Source organism: Notamacropus eugenii, chromosome 6, assembly GCF_028372415.1.
Source record: "Notamacropus eugenii isolate mMacEug1 chromosome 6, mMacEug1.pri_v2, whole genome shotgun sequence".
In the NCBI taxonomy this organism is placed as follows: Eukaryota; Metazoa; Chordata; class Mammalia; order Diprotodontia; family Macropodidae; genus Notamacropus; species Notamacropus eugenii.
In genome coordinates this window covers 1,232,606-1,259,056 of record NC_092877.1, presented here as the reverse complement: position 1 = coordinate 1,259,056, position 26,451 = coordinate 1,232,606, and the positions used below count along the sequence as shown (strand labels likewise).

At 35.9% G+C, this 26,451-nt stretch overlaps 2 pseudogenes; one reads left to right on the top strand and one right to left on the bottom strand.

The window, feature by feature from the left end:
• Positions 1 to 1,467: 1,467 nt before the first annotated feature.
• LOC140510988 (olfactory receptor 4C11-like) lies at positions 1,468 to 9,039 on the top strand (annotated as a pseudogene).
• A 15,683-nt stretch (positions 9,040 to 24,722) lies between these two features.
• LOC140510987 (olfactory receptor 4C11-like) lies at positions 24,723 to 25,643 on the bottom strand (annotated as a pseudogene).
• Between the last annotated feature and the right edge of the window lie 808 nt (positions 25,644 to 26,451).

Here is a 26,451-nt window from a genome sequence, read left to right as displayed (position 1 = left end):
GGGAAGGTTTAAACAGAATGAATTGGGTTTTCTGGTCGGGGATAGGGGAGAGATGGGGAGATAATTTGAAATTCAAATTTTGCAGAAATGAATGTTGAAAACTTACAATAAATAAACACTGAAAAAAAGAAAAGAGAGCAGTCCATTTTGTTTGGATCACAGAGAAATGAAGGAGTAGTAATGCCCAAAGATATTTGAAGACTAGCTGAGAACTATGTTGTGTGAGATTTTACAAGTTAAGATGGTGCTACAACACTCAATCTGGAAAGAATCCATCCATCAACAATGTTTTCTTAGTGACCCACTTTGAGCAAAGTACAATTCTTTTCTTAAAAGGACATGCAAGATTTTGCAAATCAATGTTTCATGTGTAAAATAGCTTATTGTACCCGACGTAAACAGGAAATAGAAAACAGCTAGTCGTTCCACCTGAAAGCTGATGAAAAATTTATAAGGGAGAAACCAAAAATTTTATTGTCATGAAGGAAAATTTTATACAAAATCATTTTTTCCTCTATAAAGAATGAAGTAGTACACCTCAATGTGGTTTGGAAAGTATGGCTTCTAGTTTACTCCTAAATGATTCTATCTTTTACAAATCACATTTTTAGATGAGTTACTAAATTTGTGTGGACCAGGATTTTCTTTCTGTCAAATGAGGAGACTAGGCTATACGATCTCTAAGATCTCATCCTACTCTAACATTCTATGATCCTTGGGTGGTGACAAAGAATATTATGTTTTCAGCTACAGGTCAATGACAAGAAAAATGACACTGAAGAGGATGACAGGAAATTTTTCACATTCATACTAGGAGAGGTGGTATTCCAGTCATTGCCTCCACATTTTTGAGGCGGTGAACCAGGACCTAGAACGTCCATTCTTAAAGTTTTTGTATTCCTTTTATAGTTTGGCGAAATCTATTGATGATGTCTCCAAATAACACACAAATAAAAGCACAGAGAATTAAAAGGAGATTAATTATATTAGAATGGTTCCAATATAAAGTGAGAAAGAAATGGTCCCCAGGTTCAGAAATTCTATCACAAATATTCTGGGTACTATGGTGATGAGATGATAGCATTAGCAATTTTCCATCACAATCCACTTTATTTTGCTGTTCTTATGAAACAATGATATGAAATGACTTTTCACTCTCAAGAAAGAAAGGGGAAATGAATGAAAGACTACATCTCATATTTCCCAAAGTCGTCAGAGCTTTGTGCTGGGGCAGACCCACACTAATTGTCTATAGCTATTTCTTCTTGTCCTGACTATAATCAGATGAAATTGAGGTGTTAACACTCCCGTGAAGGAGTTCTCTTATTTCCTTGGAAGTTCAGATACAGTCTTCTAGGATCATAGACTTTGATAACCTTGATATAAAGAAAGTTTAGAGAACAATATTGGCATATTTTAGGAGACAGCAGAACTTATGAAGGAGGTCTGGAAACACTGAATAAGTAGATGCTTCAACCCAAGTTGCTTCTTTGTCCTTGTAAAATTCTGAGAATTGGAAGGCAAGAAGTTCCCGATTACTTTACTGTCAAAGGTAGGAATCTCTTAAGCTATCCTTATTGAGGAGTCTAGAAAAAAATTCATAGCCTGAACATTTCCTTTTGCTGAAAGTGGGATACTTATAACTGGACAATTCCAATAAATCATCAAGGGAATCCCAATAATTTGTCCCCTAAGCAAAACAAAGTCAAGGAAAAGGAAATACTGGGCATAAACATATGAATTATCTGAAAGGATTATGCTCAGTTTAGTGGACAACATGAATTTTGCATGTGAACTCACATATTTTATGACTCCCATCTTTGCAGATCCCTGAAAGTGAGGGGGAAAAGCTCTTTTCTGAGTCAGTTTTTCATTTGGAAGCTTTTTATCGATGTTTTGATAAATATAATTCAATATAATTGGTTTCCTTTCTAGTTTCAGCTTTTTTATGTGGTTAAAATCATGATTCTGTAAATACATACAAATCCTTGAAAAGACTCTCATCTCTCTGCCTCCCTGTGTCTGTCTTTTTGTCTCTGTTTTTCTCTCTCCTACCAGAGTGAGTAATAGCACCTAGACTTGTAAGCTAGAGAGACACAAAATGAATTACTAACTTATTTTATTTTCCTTGGAGAAAGAGACAGTACTAGAGCAAATGTTTTTATAATGAAGATCGAGAAGTATCACAAGTAAATATCACAACTAAGAATTTTTTTTTTTACAAAAGGCTTCATATTCTGATTATTGAAGTACAACATGGAGAAAGAGGAAGTGAAGACAGGAGGGAAAGGATTTAGAGAAGGACACTGTGAAGAGAAAAAGAGGTTGCCATTGCAACCAATAATCCCATTCTCAACCGCTCTGTTCAATCATTCTCCTCCTCCTTCTCCTTCTTTTACTCCTTGTTTTTCATTCTCATTATTTTTATAATTATTTGTTATTGACATTATTGATGCTATCGTTTTTGTTATTTTCCTGTGATTGGGGTGTGTAATTCTCCCACAACACAATATTAAATGGTTCTATTCCAGTAAATCCTAGATTGGCCTGAGTGAAATATAATCTGCATCATTTGGGAAGGTATTAGGAAGCAAGGGCCCAAGTAAAGCAATAGAAATAGCCCACTTTTCTCCTGATAGGAACGTAGGGTAAAGAAATGAAGTCAGGATGATGCAATTATGGGGAACCATTGCTCCAATGCACAGTAACAGAAGACATGGGATTGAATTCTGGTAAGGAGATACTAATCTGAGGAGAGTAGTGGCAGTCTTGCAATGCAAAACTTTTGTTACATGGGAGTTTGCACATTTCCTCTGTCATCTATCATTTGAAAATCATAGTCTGATTCAAGTTTGTACAGACATGTTTCCTTAGAAAACTTAAATTTTTTTTTCCTTGGATATTATTCAAGGTCCTTCCGGACTAAATTGTTGTTTCCTTGGAAAACCTCTTAAGGAGTTATACAACACATGTGATACAAGAGATTAATTATATATCTCAAATATCTCCTGGCTGGGTCACTTTCAATGAACCCTCAGCCTGTATTTTAATGATTGCCATGACAATTTTGTCCCTTTTGCTATAACCTTCCCTGGTTGTTGCTAACAGTAATTGTTGGTTTTCTATAATTGTATAACATTTGTAGTTTGAAACTTATACACAATCAAAGAAAGGAAGGAAAGGAGGGAAGGAAGATAAAGGAAGAAGGAAAGAGATATAGATACAGAGCGAAAAAGAGGGAGGGAAGGAGGAAGAAAGGAAGCAAGCAAGGAAGGGAGGGAGGGAGAAAGAGAATAATATGGAAGGGTAAGAAAGGGAAGAGAGAAGAAAAGGAGAAGAAAACTAGAAAATAATGATTCCTAACAACTGCAGTTATTCACACTTGAAATGGAAAACACAGTCTGCCTCTACTCTTCATGCGTAAAATAGATCCTTATTCTTTTTCCTAAGTCATGTTTGGAAATAGACGTAGTAGACGTATTTTTAGTTCAAAAGATATAGAGAGTTTAATAATTCTTTGGGCATAAGCCCAGATTGCTCTCCAAGATTGTTGGGTCAGTTCACAATTCCACCAACAATGAATTAATGTCCCAATTTTTCCACATTCCCTCCAGTACTTGTCACTTTCCCCTTTAATCATTTAAACTAATCTGGTAGGTAACAGATGATATCTCAAGGATGATATAATTTGCATTTCTCTATTGATTAATTATTTAGAACATTTTTTAATCTAAATATTTATCTTTGGAAAACTGCTTATTCACATCCTTTGACCGTTTATCAATTGTATTTACCTATGTTTTTATTTAGAAGACACTATTGTGAATTGGAAAGAGGGTTGAATTTAGAGTCAAAGTTGACAAATATGAATCTTGGCTTTTTCACTTACTACTCATGTAAGCTTGGGAAAGTCATTGAAAATTTCTTTCTACTCAGTTTCCTCACCTGTAAAATGAGGAATTTGAAACAGAAATTGACCTGGTAACTTGTAGATCTAGATATATGATGTATTCTTCCCCCTTTTAGTTAAAAGGAAACTCCTTGTGAACATCAACCATTAATATTACTCTCTTACCATTTGAATAAAATAGACAATGCTTTTCTCAAAAATTAATTATAGTAGCTTCTTGGAATGTAACTGATGAGATTGACTTGAATACTTGGACAGAACATATAAAATGCATTTTTAATGGCTGACTTGTGAAGATTCTTAAAAGAAGTATCAATCAATAAATTTGAGTAAGAAAAATTTACATGTGACTAACCTTATTTCCTTTTTCATTTGGTCACTGCAGTGATATAAGAACAGAATGATAATGATGATATATTACAAGTTAACTTATGTGTGAACAGATGTTATATACATATATATGCCCATCACATTTGCTACACATGCATATATACATATATACAATACATACACATATATTGATATACATACGTATGTATATTGAAATGTTTGCTGAATTACAGGTGATATATTTTCAAAATGAAGAGTTTGGTAATCACACTGTGCTGTGACCTTATCAACCCACATCTAGAGTATTGAGCCCAGTTCGATGTGCTACGTTATAGAAAAGATATTTACAAGCAGTAAAATCTCCATAGACTGACAATGAGGAAGGTGAGTATACTGCATATTACATGACTTTCAGTGGTTTAAATGACTAGAAAAACTTTTCATTAAAATAAAATATTTAAGGAGGATATGATAGAGTCTTGAAATTTTTGAAAAAATGCCACATGGAAACAGAACTCGCTCACTTTTACTTGAGATCAAAAATATAAACAACTGTTGTATGTTATGAACATATATATATATATATATATATATATATAAATAATATAGATAGAGAGATAAATAGATAGGCAGACAGAGAGACAGACAGATAGATAGACAGATAGATACAGATATATAGATATAAGTCTGATGAAGGGAAAATTTCTTATCAATAAAATCTATGAAATTTTGTAATAAAAGAATAAAATAAGACTGAGTACAGCAGGACAATAGGAAATAAGCAAGGAGAATGTCAGTTTTCAACGAGTATTAACTTCAATAAGTTAGCAATTCACACTTTGTCCTTTTACTGAAAATGAAAATTGTTCTTTCAAAAGCAACCTCACGATGTGGAACGTGGATCACAATAGATAATGGGAATTTTATTCTCTTTTAAATAATCCATATTTGATTTTTAAAAGTACAGGTAACATTGAAGTGCTTGAGAACAGAAAATGATTCAATAAGACACCAGGGTCACTCGGTTTGTTTTCCTAATGTTCCTTTCTGCTATTTAGGTAATGATTAGTTCTCACATAATTCCTTCACATTTTCATTGAAAATATAGAAATGAACAACAATGTGACTGAATTTATTCTACTTGAACTGACACAAGACCCAGAGAAAGAGAAGATAGTATTTCCTATCTTCTTGGTTTTCTACACTGCAACTGTTAGAAAACTTCCTCATCATTTTGACCATAAAGACCAGTCCTGCACTTGGGCCCCCCTTGTATTTCTTTCTGACCTACTTGTCCTTTGCAGACTCCTGTTTCTAGAGTACTACAGCTCCAAAGTGAGTCTCTAAAAAGCAGACTAACTCCTTTGATGGGTGCATGATGCAAGTTTTTGGAATGCATTTCTTTGGGTGCATGAAAGTCTTGGTCCTTATACTCATGACTTATGACCTCTATATGTCCATCTGTAAACCTCTGCACTACACAGTCATCATGAATCAGAAGATGTGTGGGATTTTAGTAATATTGGTCTTGGTGGGGTCTTTTCTTCATTCTATCACCCAGATCTTCCTTGCTTTGACTTTACCCTTCTGTCGTCCCAATGTGATTGGTCACTATTTCTATGACCAGCAAACTTTGTTGAAATTGGCCTACACTGGGGCTGAGCCAAGATGGCGAAGTAGAAAGACGCACATACACATAGCTCCGAACCCACAAACCACAGAACGGCTAGAGGGGACCAACCCAGGGCGAATTCTGCACCCAGAGACCACAGAATACTGGAGCGAGGGAGATTTCTGTTCCAGAGAGACCTGCAAACCTCTCGCGGGGGGTCCTTTGCACTGTGGACTGGGCGCTGGGACAGGGAGCAGAGGGCAGCCCTGCCGCGGCCATGACACCGTGAGGAAAAGATCCGAGAGGGCTACAGGGACGGGATCTCCAGCGGCGGCACAAGCCCCCCCACCAACAGGTGACTGACAGGGGTAGGTGAGAGTGTCTCTTTGGCGGGTTGAGAGGGGAGTGGGGTGCCCCCATGGCTCGGGCCCCCCCAGGAGATAGAAGTTGAGAGGCGGCTACAGACAGGGGCTCCCCAAACCGGCGAGAGCCTGGATCCATTGTGGAAGGTCTGTGCATAAACCCCCTGAGGGAACTGAGCCAGAGAGGCGGCCCTGCCCCTGACCACCTGAACTTAATTCTCACACTGAATAGCAGCCCTGCCCCCGCCAAAAACCCTAAGGTGGGAAGAAGCATTTGAATATCAGTCCCCAAACGCTGGCTGGGAGGACCAGGAGGCGAGGTGGGTGTGAGGAGAACATTCAGAGGTCAGGTCACTGGTTGGGGAGAATGCCCAGAAAAGGTAAAAGAAATAAAACTATTGAAGGGTATTTTCTCGGAGAAAAGACACTTCCTCCCTTCCTTTCTGATGGGGAGGAACAATGCTTGCCATCAGGCAAAGACACAGAAATCAAGGATTCTGTGTCCCAGCCCACCCAATGGGCTCAGGCCATGGAAGAGCTCAAGAGGAATTTTGAAAATCAAGTTAGAGAGGTGGAGGAAAGACTGGGAAGGGAAATGAGAGAGATGAGGGAGAAGCATGAAAAGCAGATCAGCTCCCTGCTAAAGGAGAACCAAAAAAATCTTGAAGAAATTGGCACCTTGAGAACTAGCCTAACTCAGTTGGCAAGGGAGGTGCAAGGGGCCAATGAGGAGAAGAATGCTTTCAAAAGCAGAATTAACCAAATGGAAAAGGAGATTCAAAAGCTCACTGAAGAAAATAGATCTTTCAAAACTGGAATGGTACAGATGGACGCTAAGGACTTCATGAGAAAGACAGATATCTCAGAACATACCGCGCAGATTCGAAAAATGGAAGATAATGTGAAATATCTTATTGGAAAAACAACTGACCTGGAAAATAGAATCAGGAGAGACAATGTAAAAATTCTTGGACTACCTGAAAACCATGATCAAAAGAAGAGCCTAGACATCATCTTCCATGAAATTATCAAGGAAAACTGCCCTGAGATTCTAGAACCAGAAGGCAAAATAAATATTCAAGGAATCCACAGAACACCGCATGAAAGAGATCCAAAAAGAGAAACTCCTAGGAGCATTGTGGCCAAATTCCAGAATTCCCAGGTGAAAGAGAAAATATTGCAAGCAGCTAGAAAGAAACAATTCAAGTATTGTGGAAATACAATCAGGATAGCACAAGATCTGGCACCCTCTACATTGAGGGATAGAAGGGAATGGAATAGGATATTCCAGAAATCAAAGGAACTAGGACTGAAGCCAAGAATCACCTACCCAGCAAAACTGAGTATAATACTTCAGGAGAAAAAATGGTCTTTCAATGAAATAGAGGACTTTCAAATTTTCCTGATGAAAAGACCAGAGCTGGAAAGAAAATTTGACTTTCTAACACAAGAATGAAGAGAACCATGAAAAGGTGAACAACAAAGAGAAGTCATAAGGGACTTGCTAAAGTTGAACTGTTACATTCCTACATGGACAGACAATATTTGTAACTCTTGAAACATTTCAGTATCTGGGTACTGGGTGGGAGTACACACACACACACACATGCACACACGCACACATACATAGAGACAGAGTGCACAGAGTGAATTGAAGAGGATGGGATCATATCTCAAAAAAAATGAAATCAAGCAGTGAGAGAGAAATATTGGGAGCAGAAAGGGAGAAGTTATATGGGGCAAATTATCTCTCATAAAAGAGGCAAGCAAAAGACTTATTAGTGGTTGGATAAAGAGGGGAGGCAAGAGAAAAACATGAGGTCTACTCTCATCACATTCCACTAAAGGAAAGAATATAATGCACACTCATTTTGATAGGAAAACCTATCTCATAATACAGGAGAGTGGGGGACAGGGGCACAAGCAGGGTGGGGGGGAGGATAGAGGGGAGGACATGGGGATGAGAATACAATACGAGGTCGACACTCATGGGGAGGGAAAGGACCATAAGAAAATAGAAGTAATGGGGGACAGGATAGGATGGAGGGATATATAGTTAGTCCTATACAACACAACTAGTATGGAAATCATTTGCAAAACTAAACAGATATAGCCTATATTGAATTGCCTGTCTTCCAAGGGGAAGGGGTGGAGAGGGAGGGAGCTAAAGAAGTTGGAACTCAAAGTGTTAGGACCAAATGTGATGTTCTTACCACTGGGTAACAAGAAATACAGATTAAGGGGTCAAGAAAACTATCTGGCCCTACAGGACAAAAGAGAAGACGGAGACAAGGGCAGGGAGGGAGGATAGAGGAGAGAGCAGATAGGTCACAGGGGCAATTAGAAAGCTTGGGTTTGGGGGGGGAGGGGAGAAAAGGGGAGAAAATTTGTAACCCAAAATTGTGTGAAAATAAATGTTAAAAGTTAAATAAATAAAAAAAAAGAAATTGGCCTACACTGACGCATATGTGATAAATCTATAGTTTTTTGCTAATAGTGGAGCCATATGCATGATAAGCTTTGGAATTCTAATGTCCTCCTATGTTTTTATCCTTTATTCACTTAGAAATAACACTTCAGAAGGGAAGCGTAAAGCCCTGTTGACATGTACCTCCCACATAATTGTGGTCATTATATTCTTTGTTCCTTGAGTTTTCATATATACTCGATCCCCATTTATCTCTCCTTTGGATAAGTTGGTGTCTGTCATTTACAACATTGGAACTCCTTTGCTCAGCCCTTTGATCTGTACCTTAAAGAATACAGAAGTAAAACATGCTATGGTGAAGCTATGGAGCAACACTATAATTTCACTTGGTAAATAGAGTACTTAACTTCCCACCCCAAGTTACATGTATGTCAGTTCACTCCTGTCTACTTCAGTTTCCTGAACTGTAAAATAAGAATAATAAAATGTATCTCACAGAGTTGTTATGAGGATTAATTCAGAGAATATTTGTAAAGTGCTTAGGACAATGTCTGGACTATAATAGGTGTTTAAAAAAATGACTATCATCTTCTGCTTCAAAGAAGATTTGGACCAATGTGAAGAAGAGATGTCATCTGCTTGTACTTGTTCCTGATCCCCGAAATTATGAGGACAATATGTAGGCAGTTACATACAGAAAGCCTGATGAATCTATTATGTTCAGCCCAGAATACCAAACTAATAACAGCACTATGAATGTTTACAACTTCCAACTATGCCTGGTGCTTGTGTACCCCATATTGAAGCCACTATATGCGTGTCGTTTTTGTTGACTAGAGAGGGAAATCAGTGGCATTAAAGCTTTCAATTGAGAAGGGAGGTTAGAGGTCACATAATGCAATCATTTCAATTGATATGTGAAGGAACTGCAGACCATAATGGTTAAGGAGTTCACCTAATTCGACATAAATCTTAAGTGACGGAACTCTTGGATTTTCATCCCAGTCTAGCGCTATTTTCAATATATTATGCTTCTGTGTAATTCAATTGCTCCTTCTTCTATTCTTCTCCTGGAACATTTTTCACTCCTCAGATATGTAGCTAAATATTCTTGATACGAAAGAAGTATGTGCTCATTTCTATTTGGAAAATATTCTTTTGCAATTTACTACTGTGCTAATTTGCAAAATTTCTTTCTTTGAATTATGTGTCCTTTCATTGAAACAGATTTAAAGTCAATTACTTCTTGCAAAAAAAAATACATATTCAGAAAAAGCTTTCGACAAAATATAACACCCATTCCTATTGTAAACTGGAGAACACAGGAATAAATTGAACTTTCCACCAAATTATAAGCAGTATCTACCTAAAACTTTCAGCACGCATTATATGCAATGGGAATAATCTAGATGCATTTCCAGTAAGATGAGGGGTGAAAGGAGGATGCCGTTATCACACCTATTATTCAATATGGTACTAGAAATGTTAGCTGTAGCAATAAGAGAAGAAAAAGAAATTGAAGGAATTTGAATAGGCAAAGAAATAACTACCTTATCACTCTTTGAAGGTGGTATGATAACATACTTAGAGCATCCAAGAGAATCAAGTAAAAAAACTACTTGAAATAATAAACAAATCTTACAAAGTTGCAAGTTACAAAACAAATGCACACAAATCTTCTGTATTTCTACATATTACTAACAAAGCCCAACAGTAAGAGAGAGGAAGAGAAATCCCATTTAAAGCCACGGTACAAACCATAAAATATTTGGGAGTCTACCTGCCAAAACAAACTCAGGGACTATATGATCACAATTACAAAACATTTTTCACACAAATAAAGTCAGATCTAAATATGTGGGAAAACATCAGTTGCTCATGTGTGAGCCAAGCCAATATGATAAAAATGACAATCCTACCTAAAATAATTTACTTATTCAGGGCCATACCAATCAAACTACCAGATAATTAATTTGCAGAGCTAAAAAAAAATATCAAAATTAATCTTCTTCCGAAGAAAAGGTTCACACTGTCAAGGGAACTAAAGAAAAAAAAATAATAGAGAAGTGACCTAGCTGTACCAGATCTCACATAGTATTATAAAGGAGCAATTATCAAAACCACTCAGTACTGGCTAAGAAACAGAATGGCAGACCAGTGGAATAGGTTAGGTACCCAGGAGTCAGTGAGTATAGCAGTCTACTGTTTGATAAATCAATGCACCCAAGCTTCTGGGATAAGAACTCAGTGTTTGACAAAATTTTCGGGGAAAACAGGATAAGAGCATGCCAGAAACTAGGCAAACACCAATCCCTTACACCGTACACAAGAATAAAGTCAAATTGGGTACATAATCTAGGTATAAAGACTAATACCATAGACAAATTAGAGTATTTACAGTGTATTTATCAGATTTATGGAGAAGGTAATAATTTTTGACTAAACAAGAGATACAAAATATTCTGTAGTGCAAAATATACAATTTTGATTACATTAAAATGAAAAGGTTTTGCACAAACAAACCCAATGCAACCAAGATCAGGAGGGAAGCAGAAACTGGGAAAGAACTTTTGCAACTGGTTTCTGTAATAAAGGTCTCAATTCAAAAATATATAGAGAACTGATTAAAATGTGTAAGAATATAAGTCATTCCCAATAGACAAATGGTCAAAGGATATGATCAGGAAGTTTTCAGAGGAAGAAATCTAAACTGTCTGTATTCATAAGAAAAATTGCTCTAAATCATTTTTGATTAGAGAGATGCAAATCAAAACAACTCTGAGACTCCACATCACACCTATCAGATTGGCTAACATGACAAAACAGGGTGGTGATAAATGTTGGTGATGTGGGACACTTGGAACACTAACTCATTGTTGATGGAGCTGTAAGTTGATTCAGTCATTCTGGAGAACAATTTGGAACTATGCCCAAATGGCTACAAAAATGTGCGTACCCTTTGACCCAGCAATATTGCTTCTAAAACTGTATCCTCAAGAGATCATAAAAAGGGTAAAGGGTCCTACATGTACAAAAATATTTACAGCAGCACTGTTTATGGAGGGTAAAACTTGGAAACCAAGGGGATGTCCATCAATTGGTGAATGGTTGAATAAATTTTGGTACATGAATGTAACAGAAAACTATTGTGCTGTAAGAAATGATGAACAGGAACACTTCAGAGAGGCCTGGAAAGATTTATATGAACTGATGCTGAGTGAAAGGAGCAGAACCAGGAGAGCTTTATACACAGCACCAATTGCAGTCTGTGAGTATTTTTTCTGGTAGACTTAGAACTTCATTGCAATGCAAGGATTTAAAATATTCTCATGGTCTCTTAAGGCAAAATTTCTTCCACATCCTGAGAAAGAAGCATGGAATTCGATAGCAGAATGTATCAGATCATTTTTTTTGTATTATGTTTTGGTTTGTTTTATGATTTATCCCATTCATTTTAACTCTTCTACCCAACATGACTAAGGTGAAAATGTATATAATAGGAATACATGTGTAGAACCTATATAACATTGTATGCTGACTCAGGAAGGGAGGGAGAGGGAAGGGAAAGATCTAAATTATGTATAAGTAATTGTACAACACTGAAAATAAATAAAATATTAGAAATAAAAAGTTCATCTTTGGAATAAGGGAGAAAATTTGAATTTGGTTGGCTTTTAAAGGGCCATATTCTTAAATATAACAATTCTCTGTCCTTTAAAAAATTTCTGGGATCTGGAAGTGAAGTGGGTGTGGAGAGGACACTCAGAAGTCAAGTCACTGGCTGGGAAAATGCCCAGAAAACAGAAAAATATAAGACCATAGAAGGTTACTTTCTGGGTGAACAGATATCTCCTCCCCTCCTTTCAGATGAGGAAGAACAAGGCTTACCATCAGGGAAACACGCAGAAGTCAAGGCTTCTATATTTCAAACATCCAGAATAAATATTCAATGGGCTCAGGCCATGGAAGAGCTCAAAAAGGATTTTGAAAATCAAGTTAGAGAGGTGGAGGAAAAACTAGGAAGAGAAATGAGAAAGATACAAGAAAAGCATGAAAAGCAGGTCAACACCTTGCTAAAGGAGACCTAAAAAAATTCTGTAGAAAATAACACCTTGAAAAATAGGCTAACTCAACTGGCAAAACAGGGTCAAAAAGCCAATGAGGAGAAAAATGCTTTCAAAAGCAGAATTAGCCATATGGAAAAGGAGGTTCAAAAGCTCACTGAAGAAAACAGTTCTTTCAAAATTAGAATGGAACAGATGGAGGTTAATGACTTTATGAGAAACCAAGAAATCACAAAACGAAACTAAAAGAATGAAAAAATGGAAGAGAATGTGAAATATCTCATTGGAAAAACAATTGACCTGGAAAATAGATCCAGGAGAGACACTTTAAAAATTATGGGACTACCTGAAAGCCTTGATCAAAAAAAGAGGCTAGACATCATCTTTCATGAAATTATCAAGGAAAACTGCCTTGAGATTCTAGAACCAGAGAGCGAAATAAGTATTCAGGGAATCCACCAATCACTGCCTGAAACAGATCCAAAAAGAGAAACTCCTAGGAATATTGTGGCCAAATTCCAGAGTTCCCTGGTCAAGGAGAAAATATTGCAAGCAGCTAGAAAGAAACAATTCAAGTATTGTGGAAATACAATCAGGATAACACAAGATCTAGCAGCTTCTACATTAAGGGATAGAAGGGCGTGGAACAGGATATTTCAGAAGTCAAAGGAACTAGGACTAAAACCAAGAATCACCTACCCAGCAAAACTAAGTATAATACTTCAGGGGGAAAAATGGTCTTTCAATGAAACAGAGGACTTTCAAGCATTCTTGATGAAAAGACCAGAGCTGAAAAGAAAATTTGACTTTCAAACACAAGAATAAAGAGAAGCATGAAAAGGTAAACAGCAAAGAGAAATCATAAGGGTCTTACTAAAGTTGAATTGTTTACATTCCTACATGGAAAGACAATATTTGTAACTTGAAACTTTTGAGTATCTGGGTAGTTGGTGGGATTACACAAACACACACACACACACACGCTCACACGCTCACACATGCACACACATATGCACACACAGAGACAAAGAGCACAGAGTGAATTGAATAGGATGGGATCATATCTTTAAAAAAACGAAATTAAGGGGTAAGAGAGAAATATATTGGGAGAAGAAAGGGAGAAATGGAATGGGGCAAATTATCTCATAAAAGAAGCAACTAAAAGACTTTTCAGTGGAGGGAAAAAGGGGTAGGTGAGAGAAAAAAACATGAAGTTTACTCTCATCACATTCGACTAAAGGAAGAAATAAAATGCACGCTTATTTTGGTATGAAAACCTATCTTACAATTCAGGAAAGTGGGGGAGAAGTGGATAAGCAGGGTGGGGGGGACGATGCAAGGGAAGGCAATGGGAGGAGGGAGCAATTTGAAGTCAACACGGGGAGGGACAGGATCAAAAGAGAGAATAGAAGCAATGGGGGGCAGGATAGGATGCAGGGAAATATAGTTAGTCTTACACAACACGAGTATTATGGAAGTCATTTGCAGAACTACACAGATATGGCTTATATTGAATTGCTTGCCTTCCCAAAGGGAATAGGTGGGGAGGCAGGGATGAAGAGAAGTTGGAACTCAAAGTTTTAGGAACAACTGTTGAGTACTGTTCTTGCTACTAGGAAATAAGAAATATAGGCAATTGGGTATAGAAAGTTATCTGGCCCTACAGGACAAAAGAGAAGATAGGGACAAGGGAAGGGAGGGATAAAAGAAGAGAGGGCAGATTAGTGATAGGGGCAATTAGAGTGCTAGATATTTTGGGGTGGGTGGAGGGGACAAATGGGGAGAAAATTTGGAACCCAAAATTTTGTGAAAGTGAATGTTAAAAGTTAAATAAATAAATTAAAAAAAATTCCTAATGTACCATGAATGATTTCTTAGATGAATCCTTAATAGTGGTGCTTGAGTGTTCCAAAAACAATGAGATTGTGAATTTACTTCAATTCTTTTGCTTTAATTAAATTCTGCTTAAAGCTGGTGAGAAAATACATATTGCTAGGATGTCTGGAGCCGTAGTATGAACCTTGGATAGCTTTCTGGAGCAGCCACAAGTGAGAGGGGGCACAGAGTTCTATAACTGGATTCAAGAAGTCATTGGGAAGGATAAATTTTTAAAACACTTTTAATATTTTAAAACAATATTTGTGTAGATAAACCACACTATAATCAAGTGCAGATGCTTGATTTTAGGAAAGATGGAGAGTGAAATATCATGCACTTTACATAATTAGAGATTACAAAAAAAAAAATCAAGGAAAATCACCGCACAAAATGGAACCCAGTCCATGCAATAAATTTCCACTAACTGATGGGAGTGCTTGTTAATAAACCACTTCCTCATAGTCCTCAATGGAAAAAAAAGTGCAAATGATGTGGCTTAAAGTGTATTGGAGCTGTCTGGGCTAAATTGAAATACTTTATTCCTGAATATTTCTACACTTAAAAATTATAATATTAAGAAAATTATTCACTAAACTTCTCTGGAGCTGAGGTCACCTTCACTATATTGAGAAGATTACACAAAATGATCCTTTTATCTCTAATATTTGATAATTTTAAGAAAATCCATTTTTATTATTAATTTATCTGTTTTCTGTTTTCACCAATCACTTCCATAAGTCTCAAATTTTCTCCCTTCCTTATTCTCTCCCCGAGATGGCATGAGGTTTACTGGGGTTCTACACATACATTCTTGTTAAACACATTTTCACATTAGTCAAGTGGCATAGAAGAACTAAAATGAATGGGAAAAACCATGAGAAAAACTCAAACAAAACAAAACAACACAAGAGAAAAACATTATGCTTCATAGTGCATTACAGTTTCCGAGAAGGAACATTGGTTCACATAAGTCCTTCCAGGAGTATATGAAGTCTTTATGTTCGTGATTTCTTATAGCAAAATACTATTCTATTACATTCATATTCCTCAGCTTGTTCAGCCATTCCCCAATTGAGGGGCATCTCCTCCATTTCCAGTTCTCGACCACCACAGAGAGAGTTGCTATAAATATTTTTGTACACGTAGTACTCTTTCCCATTTATATGATTTCTTTGGGATACAGTTCTAGAAGTGATATTGCTCTGTCAAAGTGTAGGTACTTTTTTTTTAGCCCTTTGGGCATAGTTTCAAATTGGTTTCCATAATGGTTGGACTGGCTCACAGCTCCACCTGCAATGAATTAGCATTCCAACTCTCCCACCTCTTCTCCAACATTTATCATCTTTCTGTTTTGTCACATTAGCGAATCTGATAGGTGCGATGTGGTACCTCAGAGTTGTTTTCATTTGCAATTCTCTAATCAATGGCAATTTAGAGCATTTTTTCTTATGAGTGTAGATCAATTTAATATTTTCCTTTGAAAACTGTCTGTTCCTATGTTTTGACGATTTATCAATTGGGGAATGATTGTATTCTTGTATATTTGACTCAGTTCTCTATACATTTTAGAAATGAGGCTTTAATCACAGACACTAGTTGCAAAAATTCTTTCCCAGTTTTCTGCTTCCCTCCTCTTCTTCGTTGCATTGGGTTAGTTTGTGCAAAAACTTTTCAATTTAATGTAATCAAACTTATACATCTTGCACGTCATAATGTTCTCTGTGTCTTGTTTGGTCATAAATTTCTCCATTCTCCATAAATCTGACAAATACACTATTCTTTGCTCCACTACTTTTTTTGTAGTATCAGTCTTTATACTTAGATCATGTATCCATTTTCATTTTACTCTTGTGTTCAGTGTCAGGTCTAGATCTAAACCCTGTTTTCACCACATTGTTATCCAGTTTTCTCAGCAGATTTTGTCAAACTGAGTTCTTATCCCAGAAGTTTGGGTCCTTAGGTTTTTCAAATAGTAGCTTGCTATATCCATTGACCACTTTGTCTTTAATAACTAACCTATTGACCTGGTCTACTACTCTATTTCTTAGCCATTACCAATTGGTACTGATGATTGCTGCTTTGTAATACAATTTGAGATGTGGTAGGGCTAAGCCACCTTCCTTAACATTTTTTTTCATTAATTTCCTTGATATTCTGGACATTTTGTTCTTCCAGGTGTATTTTGATATTATTTGTTCTAACTCTAGAAATATTTTTCTGGTAGTTTGATTGAATGGCACTGAGTAAGTAAATTAATTTAGGTAGAATTGTCATTTTTATTATATTAGTTCGGCCATGAGCAAATGATGCTTTTCACTTACTTATTTCTAACATTATTTCAGTGGAAAGTGTTTTGTAAGTGTGTTTTTATGGTCCCTAAGCTTGTTTTGGCAGTTACACTCCCAGATATACTATAGTATCTACTGTAACTTTAAGTGAATTTTCTTTTTCTAAGAAAATTCTTTTCTTGGAGAAGATGGTGGGGTATTCAAAGGGGCACAGTGAACCCTGTACAAATGCCTCTTTTGGTTTCAGAGGTAATGGCATTTATGGAGAGAGTGCTAAATACTAGGCAGGATAAGAAACTTGCTGTGAAGACCCAGTTCAACTGCGTTTTCTGCTTTAGCAAATATTTGGTTCCAGATCAGTTTAGACGAAATTGGACTGGGACATTTCTTCATTCATCAACTTTTACGTTTCAAATTTCTTAATAAAGAACATCCCTCATTTTCCTAGAGACTCTCAGTTCTCTAAGTTTCTAAAGTTTGATGCAAGCACTTTATTTTTTTTTATTTTTAATGTTCTACAATCACTACCATAAAACTTACCTTGAACCTGAAGACCTCTTAGTGATTTTACAACTGTATATTTTGAAGTTTGAATAGGATTCTACAAATGCAACATTTAAAACTTGGGTTTAATTTTACTTGTTCCTTCTGGAGGATCCAGCATGCCATGAAGGTCAATGGAGACAATGAGCCTAGAAGCAGATCATTCACAATATAAGGTGGAAAAATATATCAAAAAGGTCATAAACTTTAAATTCTCCTTGCTAGTTATTACCTTATGGATGTCATTTGCCTTCTATTTTCACCTTTCCAATTTTTGTCTCCTTATATGGGGATTCACTTATACCTTCATCTTTCATCCTCTATCCTTGGAAGATACAATGAATTCAATAAGCATTTATTAGAGTACCAACATGTTCTATGCACTAAGCCAACTAGTGTCACATCTGAATGAGATTACTGTAACATCAGCTAAAACTACACTGTAGTGTCGTGATAAGAGATCTGCCTATGGAATCAGTTGTGTTATATGTTAATATGATCCTAGAAAGCAAAGTCATGTAGGGACTCAGTTCCAGATGAAGTTCTTTAAGATCACAAATTACAGAAAATTTGGAGGTTTATGATTCATTAGATAATCTCCTCAAAAATATTCACTATTTTAACAAAACCCCAGTCCCGGCCCACCTGTGCTCTCAAAAATAAGTTTAAACAAAGAGACCATTTTTTAAACAAACTGGAAGTTTATGATGTTCCTTGGACTACCATGCCATTACGCTACTTTCCTGAAGACCAAGAAGTGATGATAGATTACATATTTACCTTTGTCCGAATATATGGTGTATTGTTTAAATTTCATAAAGAACATTTTTCCCTTTTCTGTTACAATAAATGTTAGAGCTCTACTCTCTGATATATACTCTGATTCACTGTGAACAGTTAAAGTCTTTCTTAGTCACACAGATACTTATAGATATTGTATTAAAGTTCAGAAATTTAGAAAACTGATTCTGTCACCAAGGAAACAAGAAGTCAGTCTCTGTGGGTTGGTTGGCTCCTCTAGTTCATTTCACTTGGGTCACTGAAGAAGTAAACATCCTTAGCCAATTATGGCCAGTCTGCATGAGTGCCAACTTTGGCTGAATTATCAGCTAAGTGAATTGTATAGTCAATATACTTTTTTTCTGCCATTTATGAAAGTTAAAAATAACTTCATTGATGATGTTGTTTCTCAGATAAATTTCTCATTATGAATGCCTTTAAGCTGTATTCGGAATAACTCAAATATATCCAGAAGTACATTTCCTAAGATTTTATTTAATTGAAAATTTAAAACATTTATTAAAAAGCCAGGCAATGTATTACACCCTAAGGGAAAAAAATGAACAAACAAAAAAGAAACCAGCCTCTCCCTATCTAACTGAGGTATAAATCATATTAAGAGATAAGTAAATTATGTACTTACACACATATATGTATACATGTATGTATATACACATACATATATACACCTATATTTATATAAACACACATATGCACATGCATACATATATGCGTGTAAATATATATGAATACGCACAGAGAGATAGAAAAATAGAGACAGATAAATAGACATGAAGAAAATAAATGGCAGAAAGACAGGCAAATGATAGTTGACTATGGAGTGTGAAGTGTGTTCGTCCCTCGTTGCCGAAGAAGACAATGCCATCAGAGAAATAATGACATGACTTGCATTTGGCTTTTATTTTGAGTGAGGGAGGGCTGTGCAGGTCACCAGCCTCACTTCTCCTCCGGAGTCATCTGAATCCAGTGACCACATATTCATCAGGAGGACTGGAGACGACCCAGGATAAGGCAATTAGAATTAAGTGACTTGCCCAAGGTCACACAGCTGGTGAGTGTCAAGTGTGTGAGGTGAGATTTGAACTCAAGTCCCCCAGGCTCCTGCACTGGTGCTCTATGCACTGCACCACCTAGGTGCCTCTAGCTGATTGTACATATACAGACAAAGAAAAATATTTGAGAGATAGGCAGAGCAATATAAGAAAATATGAGATGTTAGGCAGAAAGATAGATAGATGGATACAGATGGTAGATTTTAAATAAACAGATGAATATACAGTAATAGACAGTAGATAGATTGACAGATCTGAACATTAACTTCCCTTTAGCAAATAACTAGTCAGTAAACCTTTTCAAGTGCCCACTATATTCCAGGATTGTAACAAATAGGGTACAAAACTAAAGTTCCTACCTTCAAGGAGCTACCAATGGAAAGAGGAAAGTGGATAGTCTTAAAACAAAGTGTCAGGGACACCAAAATTCGAGACTTCTCTCCCTTATCTCATATTTGACTGTCTGCATGTTCCAACTAAATGCATTTCTCTCCAAGAACCTTTCGTGTTTCTCGGCAATACTACTATTTAACATCCATTGATTATCTACAATTTTTGCAGGATACATCCTGTTTGTACATAGTTGTCTGCATGGGGTCAGCATTATTAGACAGTGAGCTCCATAAGGAGCTCAGGGTGTGTGTTTTGATATTTTTTGATTCCCCAGTGCCTAACCAGCAGCTGAATAATAGGCCCTTGATACGTTTGTTGGCTGACCAATAGAGAAAAGTTGAAAAACGCACATGAATTGATGGAGCATGAATTGGTTATGAAGAATAATTTATACAATAAGAACAAGCATGTAAAATTTAGAGTACCAATCAGCATAGTGCCCCACTTTGATTTCAGAGGATGGAAGGTCAAGTGTGCTATCCACCTTGTAACAAAGAGGCAATGGATTAAAGCTTTAGAAAGAGATGGACAATTCAAGATATGGCTATTACAGAAATTTATTTTATTTCATTATAAATATTTGTTACAAATTTCTATTTTTAGTATTTTTTGTCCTAATTTATGTGTTTGAAGTAAGGAGAGTAAATGCTTTTACAATTAAAAATATTTTTTCTTTATTGTGTCAACATGTAATTATTTACCTCCTTCTGACTATTTTACTCTGTATGGTTTCTTATGAATCATAATTAAATTCTCTAAATGATAATATTTGTCATTTTGTACAGTATAACAGCACTACATTTTATTCATAAATGGTGATTTGTTCCCTAATTCTTTAGGTTGAAAGCACCTCCAATGTTAAGAGTTTCACTGAATGAAAATGAAAATGGCAGCCAAATAAGCAGTTCTATCCACCTTTTGGTACATATAATTTCCTTGAGACATTTCAGGTATTTGACTAGAAGTTATTTTACTAGATTATGAACTTTAAAAATTTTAGTGACTACTTAATTTTTAGCCATTTACAAATAATTAAATTTTTTTTGCATTTAACATTCATTTTTTAAAAATTTTAGTTATATTTTCTTTCCCTGCGTCCCACTCTTCTCCAACCTGTTGAGATGTCAAGGCATGTGGTATCACTTGTGAAAGTGTGAAGTGTTAAGTGAGGCCAAACATTTACGTTTTAGTCTTATAGAAAAAAGGCAAGGAAAATAAATGAAGTGAAAAAGTATGTTTCAACCTACTCTCATAGTTCTTCAGATCTCTCTGTTTCAAAGGGAATACCATTTATCATCATGGATCTTATGAAATTTTATTGGCTCATTATCATGGTGGAATGGCATGTTGAAGTGAACTGGATCTTCACTGTACGTTTCTTATCCTGCCTAGTATTTTTTACTCTCTCCATAAATGCCACTACTTCTGAAATTAAAAGAAACATTTGTACAGGGTTCTCTATGCCCTTTGGAATACCCCACCATCTTACTCCCCCCAAAAAAGTATTTTCAGAGACAGAAAGAGAAAGTCCTTTTAAAGCTACAGGAGACACTATAAAATATCTGGGAGTGTAACTGCCAAAACAAACCCAGGGACTATATGAACATAATTGCAAAATGCTTTTCACACGAATAATGTCAGATCTAAGTAAGTGGAAAAACATCATTTGCTCGTGGGTAGGCCGAGTTCATATATAAAAATGACAATTCTACTCAAGTTCATTTACTTATTCAGTGACATACCAATCAAACAATCAGAAAAATACTTCCAGAATTAGAACAAATAATATCAAAATTTATCTGGAAGAACAAAATGTCCAGAATATCAAGGAAATGAATGAAAAAATGTTAGGGAAAGTGGTTTAGCCCTACCAGATCTCAAATTGTATTACAAAGTAGCAATCATGAAAACCACTTGGTAATGGCTATGAAACAGAGGAGTAGACCAGGTCAATAGGTTAGTTACTCAAGACAAAGTAGTCACTGAATATAGCAATGTACTGTTTGATCAACCCAAGGATGCGAACTTCTGCGATAAGAACTCACTGACAAAAACTGCTGGTAAAACTGGATAACAGCGTGGTGGAAATTGGACATAGATCAATGCCTGACACCGTACAAGAAGAAAATAAATAAAATGAAAGAATAAAATGAAATAAATAAAGAATAAAATGAAAATGGTTACATAGTCTAGGTATAAATACTAATACTACAAACAAAGTAGTGGAGCAAAGAATAGTGTATTTGTCAGATTTATGGAGAATGGAGAAATTTATGACCAAACAAGACATAGAGAACATTATGAAGTGCAAAATGAATAATTTTGATTACATTAAATTGATTTTTTTTTTTGCAAAAGCAAACCCAATGCAATCAAGAATAGGAGGGAAGTAGAAAACTAGGAAAGAATTTTTGCGACTAGTGTCTGTGATAAAAGCCTCATTTCTAAAACATAGGACTGAGTCCAATGTACAAGAATACAAGTCTTTCCCCGTTTGAAAAATTGTCAACCCTTATGAACAGACAGTTTTCAGAGGAAAAAACTTAAAGTTATGTATAGTCATAAGAAAAAATGCTCTAAATCACTATTGATTAGAGAGATGAAAATAAAAACAGCTCTGAGATACAACATCACACCTATCAGACTGGGTATAGTGACAAAACAGAAAGATGATAAATGTTAGAGAAGATGTGGGAGAGTTGGAATACTAATTCATTTTAGGTGGAGCTGTGAGCCAATCCAATCATTATGGAGACCAATTTGGAACTATGCTGAAAGGGCTAAAAAATGTGCCTACACTTTGACTGAGCAACATGTCTTCTAGAAATGTATTCCAAAGAAATCACATAAATGAGAAAGGGTGCCACGTGTACAAAAATATTTATAGCAGCTCTCTTTGTGGTAGCCAAGAACTGCAAAAGGAGGGGATGACCATCCCTTGGGGAATGGCTAAACAAGTTGTCGTATATGAATGTAATAGAATAGTATTTTCGTATGAGTAATGATGAAGAGGAAGACTTCTTCTAGGTCTGGAAGGACTTAGATGAACTGCTTTCCCTTCTCTGAAATTGCAATACACAATTAAGCAGAATATTTTTCTCTTGTGTTATGTTTTGTTTTGTTTGAATTTTTCTCATGATTCCTCCCATTCATTTTAATTCTTCTGTGCAACCTGACTTATGCGACAACATGTTTAACAAGAATGTATATGTAGAACCCCTATAAACCTGCATACTATTTTGGGGAGGGAGGAGGGAAGGGGAGAAAATCTGAGACTTATGGAATTGATTGTTTAACACTGAAAAAAGAAAAATTAATAATCAAAATGTATTTTCTTAAAATCACCAAATGTTAGAGATAGAAGGATCATTTTGTGTAATGTACTCAATATAGGAAAGGTGGTCTCAGCTCCAGAGAAGTTTAGTGAATAATTTTCTTAACATTATAATTTTAATTGTAGAAATATTCAGGAGCAATTTGAGTATTTCAGGTTGGCCCAAGCAGCTCCAGTACAATTTTAGCCACATCGTTTGCATTTTTTTTGCTTTGATGAACATGAATAAGTGGTTTATTAATAAATACTCTTATCAATTAGTGTAATTTTATTACATGAACTGCGTTAGATTTTGTATGGTGGTTTTCCCTGCTGTTTTTTTTGTAATCTCTCTTTTATTATGTAAAGTGCGTAGGAATTCACGCTCCATCATTTTGAAAATCTAGTATCTGACCCTGATTATATGTTTGTTTTCTCTACACAAAGCATTATTTAAAAATATTAAAAGTGTTGTAACAATTTATCTTTCCCAATGACTTCTTGCATCGAATTCTAGAACTCTGTACCCCCTCTCAATGTGACTATACAAGAAAGCTACTAAAGGTTCTTACTATGCCACCTGAGATTATAGTAATATGTGGGTTTTTTTTGACAAGAAGTGATTGACTTTTAATCGGTTTCAATGATGGACATATAGGTCAAAGAAAGAAATTTTGTAGAATAGCACAGTGTATGTGTTCGTCCTTCGTTGCCAAAGAAGACCATGCCATCAGAAATCATGACATGGCTTGTACTTGGCTTTGTTTTGAGAGAGGGAGGGCTATGCAGGTCACCAGCCTCACTTCACCTCCAGAGTCATCTGAATCCAGTAACCATATTCATCAGGATGACCGGATGAGGCAATTGGGGTTAAGTGACTTGCCTAAGGTCACACAGCTAATGAATGTCAAGTGTCTGAGGTGAGATTTGAACTCAGATTCTCCTGACTCGTACACTGGTGCTCTATCCACTGCACCACCTGTCTGCCCCAAATTACAACAGAAGGAAATAACAAAAAATATTTCTCTAGCAGAAAAGAACACATTCTTCTTTCATGTCATGAAAATTTACCTACATAACTGAAGAGTGAAAAACCTTCCAGGAGAAGAATAGAAATGGGGAAAATTGGATTAAACAGCAGTAGAGTATACTGAAAATAGTCGTAGACTGGGATGAAAACCCAAGACTTCTGTCACTTAAGATTTATGTCGACTTAGATGAAATTCTTAACCATTATGGCCCACAGTTTCTTCACATATCAATTGAAAGGACTACATTATGCGACCTCTAACATCCCTTTTCAATTGAAAGCTTTCTTGTCATTGATTTTCCTCCCTAGTCAAGAAAAGCAACGTACATATAGTGGCATCAATGTGGAGTATACAAGCATCTGGCATAATTGAAAGCTGTAAACATTCATAGTGCTGGCATTATGTTGGTATTAGTCATTCTGTATTTAACTGCCCACATATTATGCTCATAATTTCAGGGATCAGGGACAAGGACAAGCTGATGACATCTCTTCTTCATATTGGTCCAAATCTTCTTTGAAGCAGAAAGTGATACTTATTTTTAAACATCTATTATATTCCAGACAATGTGATTAGCACTTTACAAGTATTATCTGAATTAATCTTCAAAACAACCCAGTGAGTTAGATGCTATTTTTCTTATTTTACAGTTGAGGAAACTGAAATACACAGCAGTGAAATGACATGCGAGTAATTTGAGGTGGGGATTTTTGTACACTATTTGCCCTGGGAAATAACACTAGTGCTCCATTGTTTCACCATAGTATGTTTTACTTCTGCATTCCTCAGGGTATAGATCAAGTGGTTGAACAAAGGAGTTCCAATGCTATAAAACACAGACACCAACTTATCTAAAGGGTAGATAATTGGGAGCCAAGTATATATGAAAATACAAGGAACAAAGAATATAATGACCACAATTATGTGGAAGGTACAGGTTGACAAAACTTTATGCTTCCCTTCTGCACTGTGATTTCTTAGTGAATAAAGAATAAAACCATAGGAGGACATTAGAATTGCAAAGCTCATCATGCATATGGCTCTACTACTAGAAACAACCAATAGGTTTATCACATATGGGACAGTGCAGGCCAATTTTAACAAAGGTTGCAAGTGACAGAAATAGTGATCAGTCACTTTGGGACCAGAGAAGGGTAAACTTTAGACAAGCAAGATCTGGATGATAGAATGCAGAAAAGATCCCACCAAGACCAATATTAATAAAATCCCCAAGATCTTCTGGTTTATGATGACTGTGTAGTGCAGAGGTTTACAGATGGCCACATAGCAGTCACAGGCCATGAGGATAATGACCAAGACTTCCATGCATCCGAAGAAATGCATTCCAAGAAGTTGTGTCATGCATCCATCAAAGCAGATAGTCTGCTTCTTAGAGGTGTTGTCTACAATAACTCTGGGGGCTGTATTATTAGAGTAACAGGAGTCTGCAAAGGACAAGTAGGTCAGAGAGAAATACAAGGAGGCCCCAAGTGCAGGACTGGTCTTTATGGTCAAAATGATGAGATTTCTTAACACAGTTGCAGCGTAGAAAACCAAGAAAATGGCAAATGTTATTTTCTTTTTCTCTGGGTCTTGTGTCAGTCCAAGTAGAATAAATTCAGTCCCACTGTTTTTCATTTCTATATCTTCAATGAAAACGTGAAGGAAATATGTGAGAACTAATCATTACCTAAATAGAAGAAAGGAACTTTAGGAAAACAGACCGAGTGACCCCGTCTCTTACTGAATCATTTTCTGTTCTCAAGCATTTCAATTTTACTTGTACCTTTAAAAATCATGTACAGAATATTAAAAAGAAAACAAATTCCCAAAATCTATTGTGATCCACCCTCCACATCTTGAGCTTGCTTATGAAAGAACAAGTTTCTTTTTCAGTAAAAGGACAAAGTATGAATTGCTAATTTATTGAAGTTAATACTTGCTGAAAACTGAGATTCTCCTTGGTTATTTCCTATTGTCCTGCTCAGCATTTTTTTTGCTATTACAACATTTCATAGTTTTAATTGATAAGAAATTTTCCCTTCCACCAAAACTATATATGTATGTATATATATGTGTGTGTGTGTACATATATATGTATGCATGTATATACATATATACATATATACGTATATACATATACACATGTGGTCTGATAAGGTCAAAGTACTGTGTGATTATGAACATCCTCATTTTGAAAGCATATCTCCTGTAATTCAGCAAATATTTCAATATGCATAGGTATGTATATTAATATGTTTATGTATGTGTATATATATGTATATATGCATGTGCAGCAAATGTGATGGACATATATATATTTATATACATGTGTGCATAGACATATATACATATGCGTATGTTCATATATATGTGTATAACATCTGTTCACACATAAATTAACTTATAATTCATCATCATTTTCATTCCATCCTTATATCACTGT